Source organism: Mixophyes fleayi, chromosome 1 (assembly GCF_038048845.1).
Source record: "Mixophyes fleayi isolate aMixFle1 chromosome 1, aMixFle1.hap1, whole genome shotgun sequence".
In the NCBI taxonomy this organism is placed as follows: domain Eukaryota; kingdom Metazoa; phylum Chordata; class Amphibia; order Anura; family Limnodynastidae; genus Mixophyes; species Mixophyes fleayi.
The window spans coordinates 365,282,548-365,304,011 of NC_134402.1; the positions used below are offsets into that span (position 1 = coordinate 365,282,548).

The following is a 21,464-nucleotide window of genomic DNA, read 5'->3' on the forward strand; positions in this document are numbered from 1 at the left end:
CTTTGAATGAGTAGGTCACATCATTTGAAAGCAAGCTGGGTTAAGGTAAGTCCTATACAGAAGTGTCAAAAGCATTTCTACATGATTGGCACATTTGAACATTTTAAGGTTACATTATATGGAGTCCCGTTGACTGGGAATAGAGTTATGTAGAGGTCTAACTCCCATTTACATTGTGTATGGTGGAGAGACAAAGCAACTGCTGGTACCAAAACATGATTCCCCCAATAGTATCGTCCCTAGTCAATTTACCAAGAGGTGGGGGTAAGCCAAAAGGACGCTTGTGATGGAGAAGATCAGCGATCCAAAACCGCATACGCAGGTACTTATAGAAGTCCTTAGAGGGAATTCAATGGCTGTCCTGCAGTTGTGTAAAGGAGTGGAGATCCCCAGCATTAAACAATGCTGCAAGAGAGGTTAGCCCACCATCAATCCAATTGGACAAATTGAGGTTAGGCCTAGAAAAACTAAAGAGGGGTAGAATCCTAGTCAGGGGGATAAAATCTTTGGGTCACCCAACCATCCTATCCTAGACCTAAGAGCATCCAGAGTAGAGGATGAGGAGGTAGGAGAATGTGGTCTCATCAGGCTAGGAAGTCACATCAAATCTGCGATAAAGGAGGAGGGATATAGGGCTCGTTCTATGTAGACACATCGCTTTTGGTGGGTTGGGAGTGGCCAGTCTTTGATATGCGAGAGGATACATGCTTTCTGGTACCTGATAAGGTTCAGATGACCTATTCCCAGCTGCCCCAGGCAGAGCTGTATGAGTACAGGACAGCTGTGAAGGATTGTCTCTCCAGACATCCCGAAGCATAAGCGAATGTAGCACTGTCATAAACCTCTTTGGGAGAAGCTAGGGAATTTTTACAAAAGGATACATATGTTTAGGGAGCAACTACTCTACCCAGCTAGTAGACCTCATATCCCACCCAAGAGGTAGAAAGCCTAGTGAGTTAGGCAATGTACAAGGCATAATTGACTTTGAACACATTAGTTATAATTGAGGGCATATGGGTACTCAGGTAGGAAATCGAGCTGTCTTTCCAAGCATATTAAAGCGTAATTTAAGGCAGGAATCTGGTGTAATATTAATGGGGAGGGCTTCGGTTTTGGAAGTATTTAGTTTATAATAAGAAACCCGGCCATATCGATCCAATAAAAGATGTAGTGGAGCTAGCGTGTCTCCAGTCTGGATACAAAAAAGTGGACGTAATCGTCGAAAAGGCAAAGACTGTAGTTAGTCCTCAGGAGATTCAAACCCCTACAATCTGTAGAGCGACAGAGCTGTTCCACCAGGGGTTTGGTGGCCAATATATACATAAGGGGAAACCCTGTTTGGTGAAATTTGAAATGCTAAATTTAACAGATCGGAAGCCATTACTGAAGACTCTGGCGGTTGGGCCACGGTAGATGTCCAGAAGCTATTAGCGAAACGCACGTTGAGACCACTTGCAACACTCGCTGCTCAATATAATACTTTATATAAATCCTAGAAGCTGCAATAGTTAGGTAGGGTTAAGCAATAAATAACTAAGCCTATTTGCATCAATAAATGTTGGACCACTATATTAAAGGGGGATTCGATATAACATATAGAAGCAGGGTGAAAGTGATTAACAAGACTCGAGATATTATTACAGTGGTTGATTACTTTTCGCTCAAATATAGTGTCTTTTAAAGGCAGCCTTTTTGACGGGTAAAATGTATAATAGGCTTATCTTTCTTGATTACCTATATTAATATATTCACCTGTCTATACTTCACATTTTTTACTGAAGTGCTTGCTAGGACAATTAAAACTAATTAAACTGCCAGAGCTACTTAATGTATATGGGCAGAAAAGGATACAGCAAGGGTCTCAATCTGTAGGAAAGTGTTTTTTGGAATATAATAGAAGCTCACAACAATACAGCAGTGGCATGCAATAGCAGTGTGGAACTGCTATTTTTAACAGTCATCAAGGTTTTCATTTTCACAATCACCATAGTCTTGTTTTTATTATTTCGCTAATAAATTTAGATGTTATTTTTGTAAAGATAATTTTTAATCTTGGAAATTACTGAGAATAATTATAATGCATATCATTAAAGCTTGTAAGCATGTTTTATTAAGTTCAGACCTTTGAGTGCCTCATTGTACACATTTTCTGTTTCTCACACGTTTTCTGGTCAATTGATTTAAATGTGTGGGTGCACCTTTCCCTCAGTGTTTGTGAGCACTATCACTAATATCAATAAACAAGAGTCATAAATTAGAAATTGATCATTGAGGAGAATTAAGGTTTACTGGGTCCGGTATATATATTGTCTTCAAAAATCGGGTGAGTGGCAAGATTTATTTCGAGCCTCTAGAGTGGCAAGTGTGGATTGAAGCTATTGAAGGAAAGTATTCGCTTTATTGAGCCTAGAGCCCATCTGTATCGCTATACCCCACATGACTTCTTTAAAGAAACACTAAAATATAGAAAATTGAAGTTTCCTCTGGCTTCCTGAAGGACGGTTTTGCCCTCAAGCGAGGTCAGAATGTAAGTGGAGAGGCACCATGGTCGGGGGTGGGGGAAGGGGTGGGGGAAATGTCAATGGGGTAGGGGACCAAATCCATAGAAGTGGGGCATGATCTGACCAAGCGATTGGGAGGATGGAGAGAGATTTAGATTGTTGCAAGGACCATTTGTCAGTTAGTATCAAATCTATCCTTGAATAAGTATTATGGACTTGCAAATGGGAGGTAAAATCCCTTGGGGCAAAGACTTGCCAAGTATCATAAAGACTGTATTACACTAGCAGTTTAAAAAGGAAGAGGGAGGGGCCCGTTGTGTCAGGGTATAATTTTGAACCCAGGGATAAGTTTTGTCCAAGTGGGGGTCCAAGACTAGGTTAAAATCACTCAGTAAGATTAAGCTTCCGAGTCTGAGTTTTTGTACTTCCCTGATGACAGCTTTAAAAAAGGGGATCTGTCTGGAGTTGGTAGCATATAGGGAGACCTACGTAACCGTTGTCTCTTCTAAATGACCTGTCGATATTAGAAACCTCCCCTTTTTATCTTCATATTTAATTTGGAGAGTAAATGAATATTAGAGCTAAACAGAATACCTACGGCATTCTGTTTTAAGGGACTATTAGCTTAATAGGAATCTCCAAAGAGAGGGGTGCACTAGAGAAAAAGTGCAAGGCTGTCTAGGACATCAAATGACAGGTAAGTAAACTACAAATAAGAACATTAAATAAATCAAAACGCATATAAGAGAGATTGGAAAAATATATTAACTATGACATGAGAGTGTACATAATCCAGCATCCAGCACTTTGTAAAGACCATGTAAATGGACAGAAACAGAGACAAAAAGAAAAAGTGCAGAGGAACAGGAGTACACCAACATGTAGGTTGAGCAGAACGGAGAGCAGTCCGACATCAGAGACGGACATTACACACTCAGAACAAATCGGACCTCCAACCAACAGACTCACAACATACACAACAATAACCGAGTAATCATTAGAAAAAGAGAACAGGCATTCGACAGAATTGTTCCCCAAGGTATCAAAACTGGAGAGAAGTGTAGAAGCATGTGAGGAAGCGGGCTGCAATCTGATAGCACTACCTGGGAGTCAGCTAGCTCACCACACAATTTGGGTCCATGGATCTATATTCAGGGGCTGTTGGAGACAGCAAAAATAACAGAGTCTCAGACAGCCTCCGATTAGGGTGTCTTGTCCCACCGTCGACCACTCTGCCCAAAGCCAAGAGTAGATGTCATTCTCCAGTAGCGCGGCGTCGACGGCTTGAAACAACCTTCTCTTAAGAATAGTGACAGCAGAGAAATTGGGAATCAGTTGACTGTCAGAGAGAACTTTGGTGTGTTCCATCACTCTAGCTGCCTCGGGAGCTGCTCTTTGATATGAAAAAGTGAATCCTAGGAGTGGGTACCGGAAGTAGGACCAATGTAGTGTGGAGGACAGCACAACAGGACAGATAGGCCACCTATTCGCAAGTGACAGCCAGCACTAAGCTCCATTGCACAATCCACAATATATATTCATGTACAGCACTATTTTAGTACAAACCGCTTTTATCTCAACTATTTCACTTTCCAATCCAATCCCATCTAAGTATCAATTATTTTCTTCACTTTCCAATCCCATCTAAGTCAAAATCTCAGTAATATTCTTTAATGATCAGCGAAACTTTCCCATATACATCCAACCATTTACTAATATTCTTTAAGAAACAGTATATTCAAAATGTTACACCGAACTCCATGCAGTCTGCAAAACTTTCCCATACACATTACTACCATTTAAACAGTCTTTGAAAAACTTTATACTGAACTCCATGCAGTATGCAAAACTTACAAGAATAATCTAATCACTTTCTAATTACACTCATAAAAATCAACTAAAAACACAACACTATCTATTAATACAATTCCATTCAAACTCCATATAAACTGTCCAAACGTTCTCAACGTATGTTATCTTACCCAGGTACCACCCAAACCATTCCTCCATGTTCCCTTACATTGCAACTCCTATATATAATCCATAAATTCTTGCTCATCCATGGAGTCTCTCCATGGAAACGCCTTTAATACTGCGTAGGTACAGTCTGTGTCTGAAAACGTAGTGGCCATCATGTAATTAGGTACTGTGTCCATGCCAGTTGGTGCATGTGTAGACTGTATTTAAAGATGCTTCAATTCACACCACGCTGCGATGACATCATTGCAGGTGGCGCGTTCAGGAGCAGTCGCTCCTTCACATTAGGAAATTAGGAAAAATATGCTTAAAGTGACACACTGGTATTTACTTTAGGCGTTAGTAACTTTGCTTACTCCTTCACTCACATTACTATTTATTATTATAAATCATTATATATATAATGTATTTATTTTTTTATTTGTTTTTTGTCTGACTGATATAAATAATGTTTTTTTTGTTTATTAATATAAAAACCACAAGCGCAGTTTAATTTTTTTTTTCTGCAAGCCATTTGCTTCACCTGTAGCATAGTATATACATGTTGTTTGCCTACTCCCTAAATGATATTTATATTACTTTTACAAAAAAAATAATAATGCAATGAAAAAATATAGTATTTTAGCTGACACTGTAAAATATTTGGTTTGTATTGACTATCTGGGGGTAAATGTATGAATCTCCGGATTCTTCATCTCCATCTCCGGCGTGTTCAGCCTCTTCAGCGCTTAAATTTAAAGCGGCGCTGCATTGTAAAGGGAAGTTTCCCTTTACAATGCAGCGCCGCTTTAAATTTAAGCGCTGAAGAGGCTGAACACGCCGGAGATGAAGAATCCGGAGATTCATACATTTACCCCCTAGGTAAATGTAAAATGTATCAAGATGAGAGTTTTCCGGCGGGTTTGAAAAGTGGAGATGTTGCCTATAGCAACCAATCAGATTCTAGCTATCATTTTGTAGAATGCACTAAATAAATGATAGCTAGAATCTGATTGGCTTTTCAAAACCCGCCGGAAAACTCTCAGCTTGATACATTTACCCCCTGGTCTGCTACAGACAGATATTATTGTGAGAATGTTATATTACACTAATTTGCTGTGTTTTTCTGCTGTGCTCCCATCTATTATCAAGTACTATTCTGTAATCAATACCATCAATCAACAGTTCACATCAATAGATCAATATTCTGTTGATGACATGCCCATCAATTACTCATATAATAATTAATTACATCAATTGTTTAATATGTTTGAGCCCTTAAAGTTAAAAACATTATATTATTGCTACGTTTTATTCTTGACTACATATGTGCCTTTTTCTCCTTTTTCTCACATTCTCCATCTCATCTATTAAACTAATTGCATCAATAGTGTTCACGCTTTTCTGATTTTTGATTAATTAACAGCAATTTACAGTTTTATTTCCTGCATTTGTGCTCTGTCTATGCTCCCACATATTCTCCCCCTCACTCGTGAAGATAAAATGATGGCCATCATGAGGGAATAGTTTATAAATTTCAACATCACTTGAAAATGTTGACCATAATATTCAGATCCAAGAAGCACAATCAATTCCAAGTCAATCCAAAACTCATATTTAATATTTATACTCTGATTTGCCAGATCAAGTCTGCTTATCCTGATATTTATATAATCAGATGTCATCTCAGAAAGACTGTAGCTTCCTTTGGACGATGTCCCTATCTGTTCATGTATGCAGGAATCATCTGACCATGGTAATGGTGGCCTGCCATACCCGGCCGTTCAGCCAAAACGCCGCTGACAACAGTCAGGTTGAACGCCAGATTGGCATTTTTAAGGTGACCTACTTCAAATAATGGTTTTCCCATGAAGTGACCACTTATCTCAAATATCCCTAGTGTTACTAATAATAACTTACAAGTACACACAAAAGTATATATATCGGTGTGTATTACTTTTGTGTATATTTGGTTTATTTATAGGGCTTAGTGAAAACCCCTATACACATTGTAGGCTGCCACTTCTAAATAGAGCGCTCCAGAATTGTTTTTACTCCAATACTAACAAGTACCTGGAATTTTTGTGTGTATTGTGAATGTTGCTACTACCTCTTTCATTGAAGAATCTCAAATGTTGGGTGTATCTTGTCTAGCTAATGCAAACATTTATTTTCCCTGCTTCTTTTATTGCTGAGGTAGTTATGGGTATAAAATGAATTAGTCTGTCCCTTTACAAATGACCATTACAAAATCTTTACATCCTAATTGTCCTCATTTATGCAATTCTGGTAAACTGAGTCCCAGCAGTCAGTAATATTGTCCCGACTGCCACTGCTCACACCCGCCACTGGATCATGACAATGCAAGGATGTTTTTACATGAAGAAATGGGGCTGTTGGACATTGCCAAATGATTCAGAAGCCCGAGGAACCTTATTGTGCTCCTTTATAATGTGTACCCACTTCTAAAAATTGGAATGTTGGGAGGTATGAAAACGGTACTTTTGGATTTGAGTGTGCAAGGGCAAATGCTGGATTTGAGCAGAGGGGGTTTCCACGGCACACCACTAGTGGGCGTGACCAGCATGCATGGGGGCGTGGCTATAATTTTAGACAGCGCTAAGTAGCTCTCCAAATCTTCCAATCCCCCTTTAAATACACGAGCAATACTGTGTGCATTACTACTGTTAGGTGCATGCAGCTCCCCCTTCATGAGCAGAGCAGTGTGAAGCGGGACATACCTCCCAATTGTCCATGTAGTCGAGACAAAGCCCTGACTGAATGGGTCAGTCCCCAAATTCAGGACTGCCCCACCAGAATCAGGACAGTAGGCAGACTGTCCTGCTCTCTCCTACCTGTTCTTCCCGCTTTCAATATTTGTTGCTGCTGCTCGTGTCCTAAGCTCAGCTGTGCTTGTCTGGATCCTGGAATGTTGGGTCCCTGTTTGAAAATAGAATAGGTACATGAGATATAGAAATACCAGCAATGAGTGAATACTGTAGGACTCCCTCTATGCAGTCCAGCATTAAATGAAAATAGCTCATGTTTTACTATTAGTGCCCCTTTCTTGTAACCAGCCCGACTGTAAAATAATTTTATTCACCTTTAATAAAAATACCTATTTCCCCCAAACAACCACAACATTAAATTCATAGTAATCACATTTATTAAATAAACCTATTTCCTAACATACATTAAATAACTTGCATTCACTTTTAAGAAATAGCAATCCTTTTTCCAAAACTCTGACACACATTTAATGAATAGCGCCCACGCCACCCCAGCATTAAATTAATCAACCCACCCTACATTAATAAGTCTGCACCAACCCCACTATTAAATTAAATTGCCCCATCTTCACCCCACAAACAAAATAACACCCATTTATTAGCCGCTACTTACCTCACACAATGCATTGCCACAAGCCCCTTGTGCCATCACACATACACACTACATTGCCACAAGCCCCTTGTGCCATCTCACACACACTACATTGCCACAAGCCCCTTGTGCCATCACACACACACACACTACATTGTCACAAGCCTCCTGTGCCATCACACACACTATATTGCCACAAGCCCCCTGTGCCATCACGCACATTACACTACCACAAGCCCTCTTGTCAACACACAGACTGTTATGGCTCACGCCCCAGGCATCAACTCCTAGAACCGCTTCAGAGGTCTTCAACTTTAGCAGCCGCCTTTCTCGTAGAGCTGAACTTGCTCACAGGTTCTCGGATACCCCCAGGGGGTAAATGTATGAAAGTCCGTTTTTTTTCAACTCGCTGGAAATCGGCGAGTTTCCAGCTAAAATTTAAAGCGGCGCTGGCTTTTAAAGTTAAACTTGCCTTTACAAGCCAGCGCCGCTTTAAATTTTAGCTGGAAACACGTCGATTTCCGGCGAGTTGAAAAAAACGGACTTTTATACATTTGCCCCCAGGTCTTGTTATCTAGTAGTAGGAGCTGATAACCTGAGATTGTAGCGCAGGTGATTACAAAGAGGAGGAAGGTGGTATGCAGTATTGAGACTTCCTGCAGCACTACAAGGCCCAGGCTTGATGGACTGAACACACGGGAGATCTGTGTCTGAATCCAGGCAAAAAACCTGGGTAACTGATGAAATAACAGTGTCAAATATCCAGGCAAAGGTTTCATGGTCTCGGGCAAATCAGCAATGTCAGAATTCAAGCAAAAGATCATGGTCACAGGCAAACAGCAGCATCAGTATCCGAGCAAGGGGTCAGTGTCATAGGCAAATCAGCAATGTCCAAATCCAGGCCAAGGGACAGCAACAGTGATACAGAGAACAGCAGAAACGCAACAGCAGGAGAAGTATGCTTGGGAGCAGGGACTATAACCGGCAGTGAGGTCCAGTCCTCACTGCCTTAAATACTTTGAAGGACAAATCGGAAAGGAGGCGGACAGGGCTGACAATCAGCCTAAGGAGGCTGCTAATTAATTATTAGCTTAGAACTAGCATAGGTTATATCAATAACCAGAAACCTGTATAAATATATAAATGAACAAATAGAATCATGCGACAGCTCCCCCTGGAGTTGGAGGATGTCCCTACAGCCTCCTACTCTATGGCACAAAGATAACAGTGCATTGTAACTAATGCACCTGCTCGGCTGCTACATCACGCCAGGATGCGGCATACCGCCGCGGCTCGTGACACAGACACACAACATTGAGATAACCCACCCACCCCTGCTGCCCTCACACACAACACTGACATCAGCACTTCTCACTTACCTTTAGGTGCTCTTCTGCTGCATCGTTCCTCACTGCTTAGACAGGAAGTAAAGTGAGCACTTCCTGTCTGAGGCCAATCAGCAACAGGCAGCCTCATGACTGGCTGCCTGTTGCTGCCACTGACCACCAATGATTTGATCGTCGCCCTCCCCCCCTCACGCCCATTCCCCGCACCACCATACTCGCCCCCCCCCCCTCTTAAACCCGCGCTGGGTTGGGAAAATGAAAGAGAAAAAAAACGTCAGGCACACCAGGCAGGAAAGGGGTTTCCAGAGACTAGGAAACCCACCCTGAGTGTGCGCCTGGTATGCTTTGTTAGCGGAGTAACTGATCATGGTGTCTTAAACATGTGATCTATTCTCGGTTTAACACCCCAACAAGTATTTATACCAAAGGCAGAACTATTTGGGGGCAGGGGCAGCAGCCACTATGAAAGGGAGGTTTGGTATTACTAGGTCCCCACCACTTTCAAAACTGCAGAGTGGAGTTCTCCTCTGAGCAGATGGATGCATAGTTGGCTACATGTGCTAGAATGTGCATGCTCAGAAGAGGCCCTCTTTTGAGAGCAGAAAAAGTGATCTGTTCTGAGTGAAACATCCCAATGTTCATAGTTACTGGTGGAGAAGAACTTGATGGGACTCCCAGGAAGAGGTAAATCATCCACCCCATTCAAATAAATGCTGTTCTGTAGATAAATGAGTGCTAACTGCAGGGTCTTAGCCAAATTATAGTCCAAGGAGTTACCTACAGATCCACTACCGATGAAGGCTGAGGTGTGGATCACAGTGGTAGAAGATTGCAGTTTTGTAGGAAGTTTTAGGGAGTTGTGTAGAGTTTCAGGTCCTGTTCGCTAGGTCCTGTAGTTTACGATGTTTTATTTTTTTTATGGACAAGATGTGGCGTAATGCCCATTAAGACCACAGTACAAGCACAATGTCACGGGCACTAGGAGTCTTTACCCAGGGATCACCAGGTGATAAGCTTACCAGAGCAGTATAGGTGGTAATATGGTACTCTGGTAACGGGGTGATCACGGAACAGGAGACAGCAGATGATAGAGATGCTCGGGAAAGTCTATGACTAGCAGCACTGGTAATATATATGTAGTAATACACAAGGAACTGAATGGACAAAGGACACGTGAGGGTAGTCAGTGGTCTGCGGTAGCAAGTTGTACCACTTCTATAGTGAGGAGGAATGTCCAACAGAAACGAGGAGGTGATGAGAGTCAGCGGTCTGCGTTTAGCAAGTTGTACCGCTGTCTGGGTGAAGGAATGGGATCCAGGTGAAGGTATCCGGGAAGTCAGTGGTCTGCGTTAGCAAGTTGTACCACTGCTATGTGAAAGGACACTGGAACAGGTGACACTAGAAACGGGAATCAGTGGTCTGCCTCTAGCAAGTTGTACCACGGAATATATATGTGCGGAGGAGCACGGGGAGAGACTGCAATACAGAGGATACACGGGCACCTTGAACTTGATCCACAATGACATGCACAATATAGTAATGACTGAACAGCACTGCAATAATACAAAGTCAATGATGGCAAAAGTCTCAGCGGATAGTAAGCTCCAGAGGAGAACAACTCAGTCCAGCAAGATATGCAATACACCAGCACAGTCAATGAGAAGTATGCATACCGTGGTTCAGGAGCAGGCTGTCAGACAGGAGTGCAGAGATACCTGAACGGCTGGAGGCCGGCAGGATGCGAAGTCCCTGGAGGGTGAAGCGGTAATCAAGTAGGTGCAGCGCACAGGTAGGTAGACCAGCAGGGGAACAAATACTCAGGAAGCAGTAGTATGTAGAACTGGACTCCTGGAGGACCCTGAAGAGTAGCGATGGTCTAGACGAGATGAAAGCAGTGAGGCGCAGATCCGATGCAGACTGGCGAGTAGAGACCAGCAGGAACACTGAGAAGCACGGAGAGCGGATCAGCTGCTGCAGACACGAGTAGAACTGAGGAGTAGCAGCCAGCAGGACTCTGCAGGTACACGGAGGTAGCGAATAGCAACCAGCAGGTGCAGCCATGATGAAACACAGGAGAGTAGAGCTGAGCTGGAACTGTTGAGCACGGAGAGCAGCGGATAGGAATCAGTTGTAGCAGTCTCGAGGAAACACGGGAGAGTTGAGATGAGCTGAAGACTGTAGCGCACGGAGGCAGCAGATAGGAATCAGCCAAACAGTCACGATGAAACACAGGAGAGTTGAAGTGGTCTGAGGACTGTAGTGCACGGAGGCAGCGGATAGGAATCAGCAACAGTCACGATGAAACACAGGAGAGTTGAAGTGGTCTGAGGACTGTAGTGCACGGAGGCAGCGGATAGGAATCAGCAACAGTCACGATGAAACACAGGAGAGTTGAAGTGGTCTGAAGACTGTAGTGCACGGAGGCAGCGGATAGGAATCAGCTAACAGTCACGATGAAACACAGCAGAGTTGAAGTGGTCTGAAGACTGTAGTGCACGGAGGCAGCGGATAGGAATCAGCTAACAGTCACGATGAAACACAGGAGAGCTGAAGTGGTCTGGAAACCACAGGAGTAGAAGTGGTCTGGAAACCACAGGAATCAGCAGCGCTGAATACACGAGGAAACACAGGAACACCTTCAGAGGCTCATGGGGAATGAGACTCCAAGATCAGGCAACGAGGTATGGACAGCAGGTGCTTTAAATAGGGAGTGTTGCCTGATCAGCCAATTAAGTTAAAGGAACAGGTACTGAAGGTTTTGAAAGGGCTGCGCATGCGCAGACCCTCAGGATGGTGGACGGCCACGGTTCCTAAACACACGGGAAGAAGCACTCACAGTCTGGTGAGTGACAGTACCCCCCCTTTTAAAGGTAGGCACAGAACGCCTGGAACCGGGTTGTCCGGATTTTTGGAATAAAACTTCTTAAGAAGAGCTGGGGCGTTGAGATCTTCAGCTTTGATCCATGAACGCTCCTCAGGACCAAAGCCCTTCCAATGAACGAGGAAACGGAGAACTCCTCGCGAAATTTTTGCGTCCAATACATGAGTAATCTCGAAATCTTCCTCCTGATGAACTTGAACTGGCTGAGGTGCTGAAGGAGGAGCCGAGAAACGGTTGATGATGAGAGGTTTGAGCAAGGACACATGGAAGGCATTGGAAATACGAAGGTTCTTAGGAAGTAGAAGTTTGAAACAAACTGGATTTATCACTTGAATGATCCTATATGGATCAATAAAACGGGGAGCGAATTTCATAGATGGGACCTTCAAACGAATATTTTTGGTAGATAACCAGACACGATCTCCAATTTTCAGTGGTGGAATAGCCCGCCTCTTCTTATCTGCGAAAGACTTATATTTGGCAGATGTCTTCTTTAAACAGGTTTTGACCTGAGACCAAATATTTTTGAAGGTCTGACAAACAGTCTCTACAGCAGGAACTTGGGTGGGAGGGAGGGCAGGAAATTCCGGAAAAGACGGATGGTGACCGTAAACCACAAAGAATGGAGTTTTGGACGATGACTCATGGTACATGTTGTTATGAGCGAATTCAGCCCAAGGAAGCAATTCTACCCAGTTGTCTTGATTGGCTGATGAGAACATCCTTATAAAGGTCTCGAGATCTTGATTGACCCGTTCAGTTTGTCCGTTTGATTGCGGATGGTAAGAAGATGAGAGTGCTAATCGTATGCCCAAGGTTTTACAAAGGGCCCGCCAGAATCTGGAAACGAATTGTACTCCTCTATCTGACACAATCTCAGACGGACATCCATGAATACGAAAGATTTCCTTAACGAAATGTTCAGCCAGAGTAGACGAGGAAGGCAAACCAGACAAAGGGACAAAATGAGCCATCTTCGAAAATCTGTCTTCCACTACCCAAATAGTATTACAATTTTTACTAGATGGCAGATCAGTAACAAAGTCCATACTAATATGGGTCCAGGGCTTGGACGGAATGGGTAGTGTTTGCAGCAACCCCGCTGGAGTTCTGCGGGAGGATTTAAACTGAGAACACAATTCACAAGAAGCAACAAACTCTTTGACGTCTCTCCTCATCGAGGGCCACCAGTAACTTCGAGAGAGAATCTCAAAGGTCTTGCGTTCACCAGCATGTCCAGAAAAACGAGAAGAATGGAACCACGAAAGGATTTTCCTCCTAAGAGTAGGAGGCACGAGGGTCTTCCCAAATGGTAGCACTTTAGTGGAAGAAGCAGCCAGCGAGATACATTTGGGGTCTAGTATAGAATGGTTGGAAACCTCTTCAACGTCAGAGGACGTCACAAAAGCTCGAGATAGAGCGTCAGCTTTCTTGTTCTTGACAGCTGGTTTGAAGGTTATGATTAATTCGAAACGGGAAAAGAAAAGAGACCATCTTGCTTGACGAGGATTCAAGCATTGGGCAGACTGTAGGTATGACAAGTTCTTATGATCCGTGAAAATCGTCACAGGGTGACGAGCTCCTTCCAATAAGTATCTCCACTCCTCTAATGCAACTTTGATAGCCAGCAACTCCTTGTCCCCGATAGTGTAATTTTTCTCCGCAGGCAGGAGACCCCGAGAGTAAAAGGCACAAGGATGGAATTTTTGTTGCTCCGAGCGTTGGGAGAGAATTGCTCCTAAGCCCACATTAGAGGCATCTACTTCTAGGAAGAAGGGAAGTGTCACATCAGGCTGTTGAAGAATGGGAGCAGAGGAGAAGGACTCTTTAAGAAATTGAAAGGCTTGGAGGGCCTCGGATGACCATTGCTTAGTATTGGCCCCTTTACGGGTCAGGGCCACAATAGGAGATGCAATGGACGAGAAGTCTTGAATGAAGCGTCTATAGTAATTGGCAAAACCTAAAAAACGCTGGATAGCACGAAGAGTAGTTGGCTGGGGCCAATGTAATACAGCATTCACCTTTTCTGGATCCATTTTTAGGCCAACTCCGGAAACAATATACCCCAAAAATGGAATCTGGGGCAACTCGAATGAACATTTTTCTAGTTTGCAGAATAATGAAAAGGACCTCTGCCACATGTTGGTGATGAGAAGGCAGGTCCTGTGAAAAGATCAATATGTCGTCCAGGTAGACAACGACACATACATATAACAAGTCCCGAAAGATTTCATTAACGAAGCCCTGGAAAACAGCGGGGGCATTACACAACCCGAAAGGCATTACTAGATATTCATAATGCCCATCTCTGGTGTTGAACACTGTCTTCCATTCGTCACCGGGCCGGATTCTAATTAAATTATAGGCACCACGAAGATCCAACTTGGTAAAGATCCGAGCTCCCTTGATGCGATCAAATAACTCAGTGATCAACGGAATGGGATACCGATTTTTAATAGTAATGGCATTGAGTCCACGAAAATCTATGCAGGGGCGTAGTGATCCATCCTTCTTTTTTACGAAGAAGAACCCGGCTCCAGCGGGAGAGGTGGAAGGTCGAATAAACCCTCGCTGGAGATTCTCCTGGATGTAATCAGATGTAGCTTGAGTTTCAGGTAACGAAAGTGGATAGACCCGACCCCTAGGAGGAGTCTTGCCAGGTAGAAGATCGATCGGACAATCCCATGAACGATGAGGAGGAAGACGTTCAGATTGAGCTTTATTTAGTGCACGGAGGCAGCGGATAGGAATCAGCTAACAGTCACGATGAAACACAGCAAAGTTGAAGTGGTCTGAAGACTGTAGTGCACGGAGGCAGCGGATAGGAATCAGCTAACAGTCACGATGAAACACAGGAGAGCTGAAGTGGTCTGGAAAACACAGGAGTAGAAGTGGTCTGGAAACCACAGGAATCAGCAGCGCTGAATACACGAGGAAACACAGGAACACCTTCAGAGGCTCATGGGGAATGAGACTCCAAGATCAGGCAACGAGGTATGGACAGCAGGTGCTTTAAATAGGGAGTGTTGCCTGATCAGCCAATTAAGTTAAAGGAACAGGTACTGAAGGTTTTGAAAGGGCTGCGCATGCGCAGACCCTCAGGATGGTGGACGGCCACGGTTCCTAAACACACGGAAAGAAGAACTCACAGTCTGGTGAGTGACACACAATTTTAGTGTCCTGCGGCGGTGCTTCTCTTCAAGAATGAGACGAGATACCCCTAATCACACGGTCTTCAGAAGAATCCCTCACTGTGGAATGAGAAAAATAGGAAAGAGGTATTTGTTGCCTCCTCTCGACGTTTCTCCCAGTGTCTGCGGTTAGTCTCAATGGATAGATTCATGAGTATAACTTCACAGATGGAGGGTATTGCAGAAAGTTGACCTTTACCATCTCAGATAATCAGACACAGAATTGAATGCAAAGAGCTGGTTCATTCCAAGACGTGTCCACTTCCCATGTGTGAAATTCTGAACAATATACTTCAGAGGGAAGATTGGCTTCTCTTAGAATACGTAATGAAGATTCAGAGGGTATTTCCTAAATGGATCATTATACAGGAGAGTGATGGGACCGGGCCACACAGCCAGGATTACATCTCCCACTGGTCCATCAGTCCGCAAGGATTACATGGACTGTCACCCCAGGACCAGTTTTTATATTGCGCACGGTGGACAGGGAGAGAAATTAATAAAGACACATGGGGGAGTAAGAAGCAAGGGACAGGAAGTGAGGGACAGTTGGAAGCCTTGACACATAACAAAAGTGTGGAAGAGGTTAAATTCAAGAGGGATTGTGTTGATCTCCTTGAAGGAGTGAGATGATGAGGCCTGCATATTGTGATTTTGTACCAGAGGACACTGGTCGCAAACGGAAATACAATTTACATCTGTTCATGAAGTTGCTGAAGCAGTCTGTCATGATTGAAATGATCTGGAAGATGCATTTTAGACTCATGAAGTCTGTACAGTTGCAATACCCTTAACATGTTGCTCCTGAGCCGACTGCCTGGCAGGTGCTGCTTGTTGCAATTCCACAATTTGATTTGATTGTGCAGGGCTGATAACAACAGCCTGATTCTCCATTACTAGCAACCCACCTCTGAAATTTTTGGCCAGTGATAAGTCACAGGAATACTAGGTGATGTAGTAAAAACGTAATAAAGTTTATTGCAGTGCATATAAGGATGGCCTGAATTTTAGCACATTAGATTTTGCAGTAGAAGTACCCAGGTAAAAACACAGACTCTGCGGTAGTGCAGGGATGACACAGCCAAAATACAATACATCAATATACCACAATCTTTGTGATAATGCAAATATATAGCAGTCTTTGTAGAAATGCAGAACTATATACAATCTTTATGGAAATCCAGGGGTATAACACTGTCTCTGTAGCAATGCTGATATATAACAGTCTTTGTAGCAGTGCAGTAATATACACAGTCTTTACTTCAAAAGCCTAGCTGTTACGATCTGCTTCTGTCTGCAATACATCATTCCCTCATTCAATGGTGCCTTGACTGCTTCAGATCCTGCCTGCAAGGGGTTAAGCCCTCATCATTTGATCCTTATCACCTGTGTCTGGCCTTTTAAAGACTGCCTTTTCCAGCAGACTGGTGCCAGTTCAATTGTTTGTTGCTCATGGTCGCTCTCAGAAACTCCTGGGATCTGGTTCTGATTTGTCTCCTGTTACCTGTCTCCTGCTTTTCTCATCATATTGCTTCTTTTTCAGTAACACTGACTTGACTTTGTTTGACCTCGCTTTTTATTCACCGATACTGTTGTGGATTTTCCGACTTTTGACCCTGGCTTGCTGACCTTACTCCTGTCTGACTCTTTCTTGATATCCAGTGACTCCAGTTGCTGAAATAAATTTGGAGATTCTGGTATATTGTATCTGAAGCTATCTTGTTGTGCCTGGTCTCCACTATCTCCTGCTCCTGAGCTAAACCTGGAGATTCCGGTATCCTGTACTTACAGTTCTCTAACCTTGATTGATATCCAGTAATTCCAGATGCTCAGCTAAACGCAGAGATTCAACTATCCTGTACTTGCAGTTCTCCATTTTTGCCTATTATCCAGCGTCACCTGCTTCCTCAGCTAAACCTGGTAATTCTGGTGTCCTGTTCCTGCTGTTTCTATGGACTTACGCTAGCTGTTACCATTGACTGCATCTAGTTTATACTTGTGTACAAAATAAAGACACTCTGGGCTAGATTTACTAAGCTGCGGGTTTGAAAAAGTGGGGATGTTGCCTATAGCAACCAATCAGATTCTAGCTTTCATTTATTTAGTACCTTTTACAAAATGACAGCTAGAATCTGATTGGTTGCTATCGGCAACATCTCCACTTTTTTAAACCCGCAGCTTAGTAAATCTAGCCCTCTGTTTCATTTACCCTACTCTCCATGGTCTCATACTGGGAACCCTAACACCAGCAGAGAGAGCAATGATAATTACTTATGATGCTGTGTAGAGCTATCCGAATAGCATGCAGTTGCAAAGCCACATATAGTGAACCAGAAGAAAAAAAATTGCACACCCAGGTATCAGAGACCAGGCGACAATAGGTTGCACTACCAGGTATTAGGAACCAGGAGACAGCTGAATACAGAGCTAAGAGCTACTTGAAAGTTCACACAGGACACAGATACAAATCCAGAAACCAGGATACTATCGTGTAACACTATCACTGGCAATGAGTGCAGAATAGGTAAGAGCTAATAAAGTGAAGCCTTCCAATCCTAATCAGCAGCAAGAGGGAGACACATCTAACTACATAGCAGAAGTGAGTGCAAGCAGAATGAAAATAAGATGAAAACCTAACAACCGTTGTCTTCATCAAGGCAACTATGTAAAACTGCCACGTTATTCACCCAAATTCACAGAATTCTAATATTAATGATAGAAAGCAGGTTGCTTGCTGTATTTGGACTTTGAATTTTTCTTACATCCGGGGTGGGCCCATACACCATACTGCATTGCTGAATACAACTATTCCTAGGAGAAAGCCATTTTATGTACCTGCTGCAGTTACAGATACTGAGATAGCCATACTTACTGTAGCATGACTTAGTAATGAAAGCTTGTATAGTTCAGCCTTGGGTTATATTTAATCATGAGTGTAATTATGTATTAAATGAGTTCCCACATATTAGCAGATATTGTTTCAATGGAGTTTTGCTCATCAGTGTTTTATTGTTATATAAATCTAAGAGAAAAGAAGACTTCGCTATTACTTACTATTTGAAAAAAAATTGTCCTACATATTTACAAAATGTAAATCATTCCATCGAAGCAACAGGAAAAAGTGCACAATATTAACAGCATCAAAGCATAGAGCGCATATTTACTTGGCAAAAAGGGAATAATCTTTTGAAAAAGCTGTATGGTGTATGATGTAGTTCTAACAATAATGACATATTGTATACCTACTTCTAGGTATTGAGAGTCCATGTCACATTCCAGTTAGATGATAGCCAGCAACAAGTAGATTAGGCCATAATTGTATCCATATCCATATAAGGCATCTACAGTAAGTCCTCACAATCTTTATATTGTTTGATTGCTAGATGGGGTATTGTTATATCTTCATTTAAGCTAAGCCTCATCTAACCGATGCTATCACACACATGTACAGGTGCATTGCTTATCCTGTCCCATTACTGCAAATCATGGATAAGCCTATTTGCCAAGGGCAGCAGCGGGACAAGTAACACTGTTGTCCTCTGACTGCCAAAATCCATCTCAGGATGATTTTAGCCGGAGGGCGCCCACAGGAAGAAATACTTTATTATTAAAATAAATAATAATTTCTTTTTTTCATTATTATTATAATTTTTATTTTTTTTATAATTTTTTTGGTGTTTAACCTTAATTTTTAAGATTTTTAGAATCTGGAACTGGAAGCCCAAGTATGTGCACAGGGTCCCAGGATTGGCTTTGCAAGTAGCAAGACTCCTCTTAGTACTGCCAGCAGTATCACCAGAGAGCTGAGCATTGTTCAGCTGTCCCAGTGACATTTTCTTAGTAAATTACAGGGTAAAAGACTTCCTATGGCTGCAATATACAGCACAGCGATAGAAAACCTAGTTATCTGAGTGGTGTTAATGAATAGAGCCCTTAGTCTGGTAACTTCAGCAGCTAAATGGTGTGCCCTGACTTAGTGCTCAGAGGCAAGCAGTCTTTGGTAGTTTACCTGGCTACCCTGCCAGAATCAAGATGCCAGGCAGCAAGATCAAGAGGACAGTCAGTCTGTGAAATGAGACTGCCTGGCACTTCCCCAAAGACAAACTGTTGTTACAACAAGGTAACCTGGTGTGATTTATTTACACCCAAGTGCAATGACTCCATAATAAATCTCATACAACAAGTAAAACTATTTCCTCTTTCAAAGGTGTTTCTCAGAACTTATTTGACAAATCATATTGCTTCTATCATTTCTATCACATGATGCCTTGGTTAGTACCAAACTCTCATTGTTTAAACCGCCTAGGGCATAGGATGTACTTCTACACTGTATTAAACTATGGGTTATTTTGACACTCCTCTGTTTACCACTGAGGTATACAGAAGAAGCAGCCAAGCCATTCATCCTTGATGACTAGAATTTGAAAACATCTGCAATTTCAAATGTATACACCAGAGGGCAGAAATAGATATGTTAGTAATATTGACAATTAAGATGCAGATAGCAGGTCATTTATGAAGTGTGGAACATCTGCTTCACATTAAAAAAAGAATAGCACCACAATTAGTGTAAGAGGACCTATATTTCCGCCTGGGCTTACCGGGCAAGATGGCGGTGTTTGCACTGTTTGCAGTGCAGCAGAGGTTTGCATAGGCAGAGTGGAGGAGGTGGGCGGAGTGAAAGTATTCCTAGGGAGCAGACACAAAATTATGTTGTGCAAGATTATTGAAATGAGATAATGGGGTGGAGAGAGCAGGGATGTCTTTCCCCAGGGCACGCTGCACAGTTGCCCAGGGGCCCAATGAGCATAGGGGCCCCATCGGCAGGGCCCAATGGAAAACAAATCTATTCACCTATCTATCAAGGCACAGCTGTACAGTATGTTTTTTAATGTTTATATACTGATTTTTGTTGCAGGTGCCAATAATTATAAACTTATTGATAATTTACATTTTTATTCCTTTGAGTGGTTGTGTAGGTAGGGGCTCAAGTGCACTGCTTTGCCCGGGGGCCCATAATGTTGTTAAGATGGTCCTGGGAGAGGGTGTATTTTGTAGGGTCATGTCTTTTTATGCAAAGGGGAGGAAAACCATTTCCACTCAGCTGGCAGTCTTTGGGTATTTAGTGGGACATGTTTTCCACCTCCATGTTGCACTTCAGCGGAAAAGCGCTTTTGCAGTCACACTTTCAGCAATGTAGTAACTGAGCAGGGTTTTCAGAGAAAAACTGAGATTTATTTATTTTAATGAGTTGTAATTGGTAGGGGGATGAAGTTTACACTTTTGCACGTTGCACTTCTGGAGATTTTTGCTCCTCTCTCCAGTCTGAGGCCCCCTTCTAGTTTGTGCAGACGTCTCCCGATCCCGGAGAGTAGGTGGATACCTTGACGTGCGCTGATGGGCCATCCAGATGCAGTGGTGCAAAAACAGAGAATTTTGTGGTGTGTTAGCATATAAATAAAATTAAATAGACACAATTAATTAACTATATTTATCTATTTATCCTATCTATATTGTTTAATGTTTTTATTACGAAATCATTAAAGTATGTTAGACAAAACTTTCAATCTAAACAGGATAAAACACTACAAGATATATGATGCACACTTAAAATCTTGTGTCTTTAAGGACCTATTGTGACAGTCCTTGGAAACTGGGAAGTAATTCCTAATCTCACTGACCGTTCATGTTTTCATGTTTGATGCTGGAGAACTGGCCTTGATGTGTTTATATAGTAACTGGATCTGTTTTGATTGACAATTTAGCAAGAGTAACTGATGAGCATCATTTGTACTCACATTATTAGATAATGAATGCAAAGTTCACGCAGTTAAATGTTAATTCCTATGTAAAAACATTACCTATAGAGGCGGTGGTGATTCCGGGTTGGGTGCGAATTTCCTACACTGCAAAAACTGACGCAAATATGACTCACACGAAAATGGCAACAATGAAAATACTGACACGCAGAAAATACCTAATGTTATAAATAGTGACAGTCTAAATACCTATTTGGAATAAATCCTGACACATAAAATACCAACAGTGTGATTGCTGTCAGTGAAAATGCTGACAGTCCTACTGCCAACATTAAAACACCAATGGGAGCAGGTTTGGCAGCTGTAAACAGTCAAAATAAAAAAATATATTTAAAAAACACAATGCCCCCCCCCTCCCCCCTCCCCAGTCATAATAGCCATAATGCTGC

General features: G+C 42.5%; 1 protein-coding gene across 1 annotated transcript in view; it reads left to right on the forward strand.

Annotated features, from left to right (window-relative positions):
• The window catches only part of CCDC60 (coiled-coil domain containing 60), a 163,725-nt gene that overhangs the window by 110,882 nt on the left and 31,379 nt on the right, over positions 1 to 21,464 (forward strand). The window lies entirely within an intron of this gene.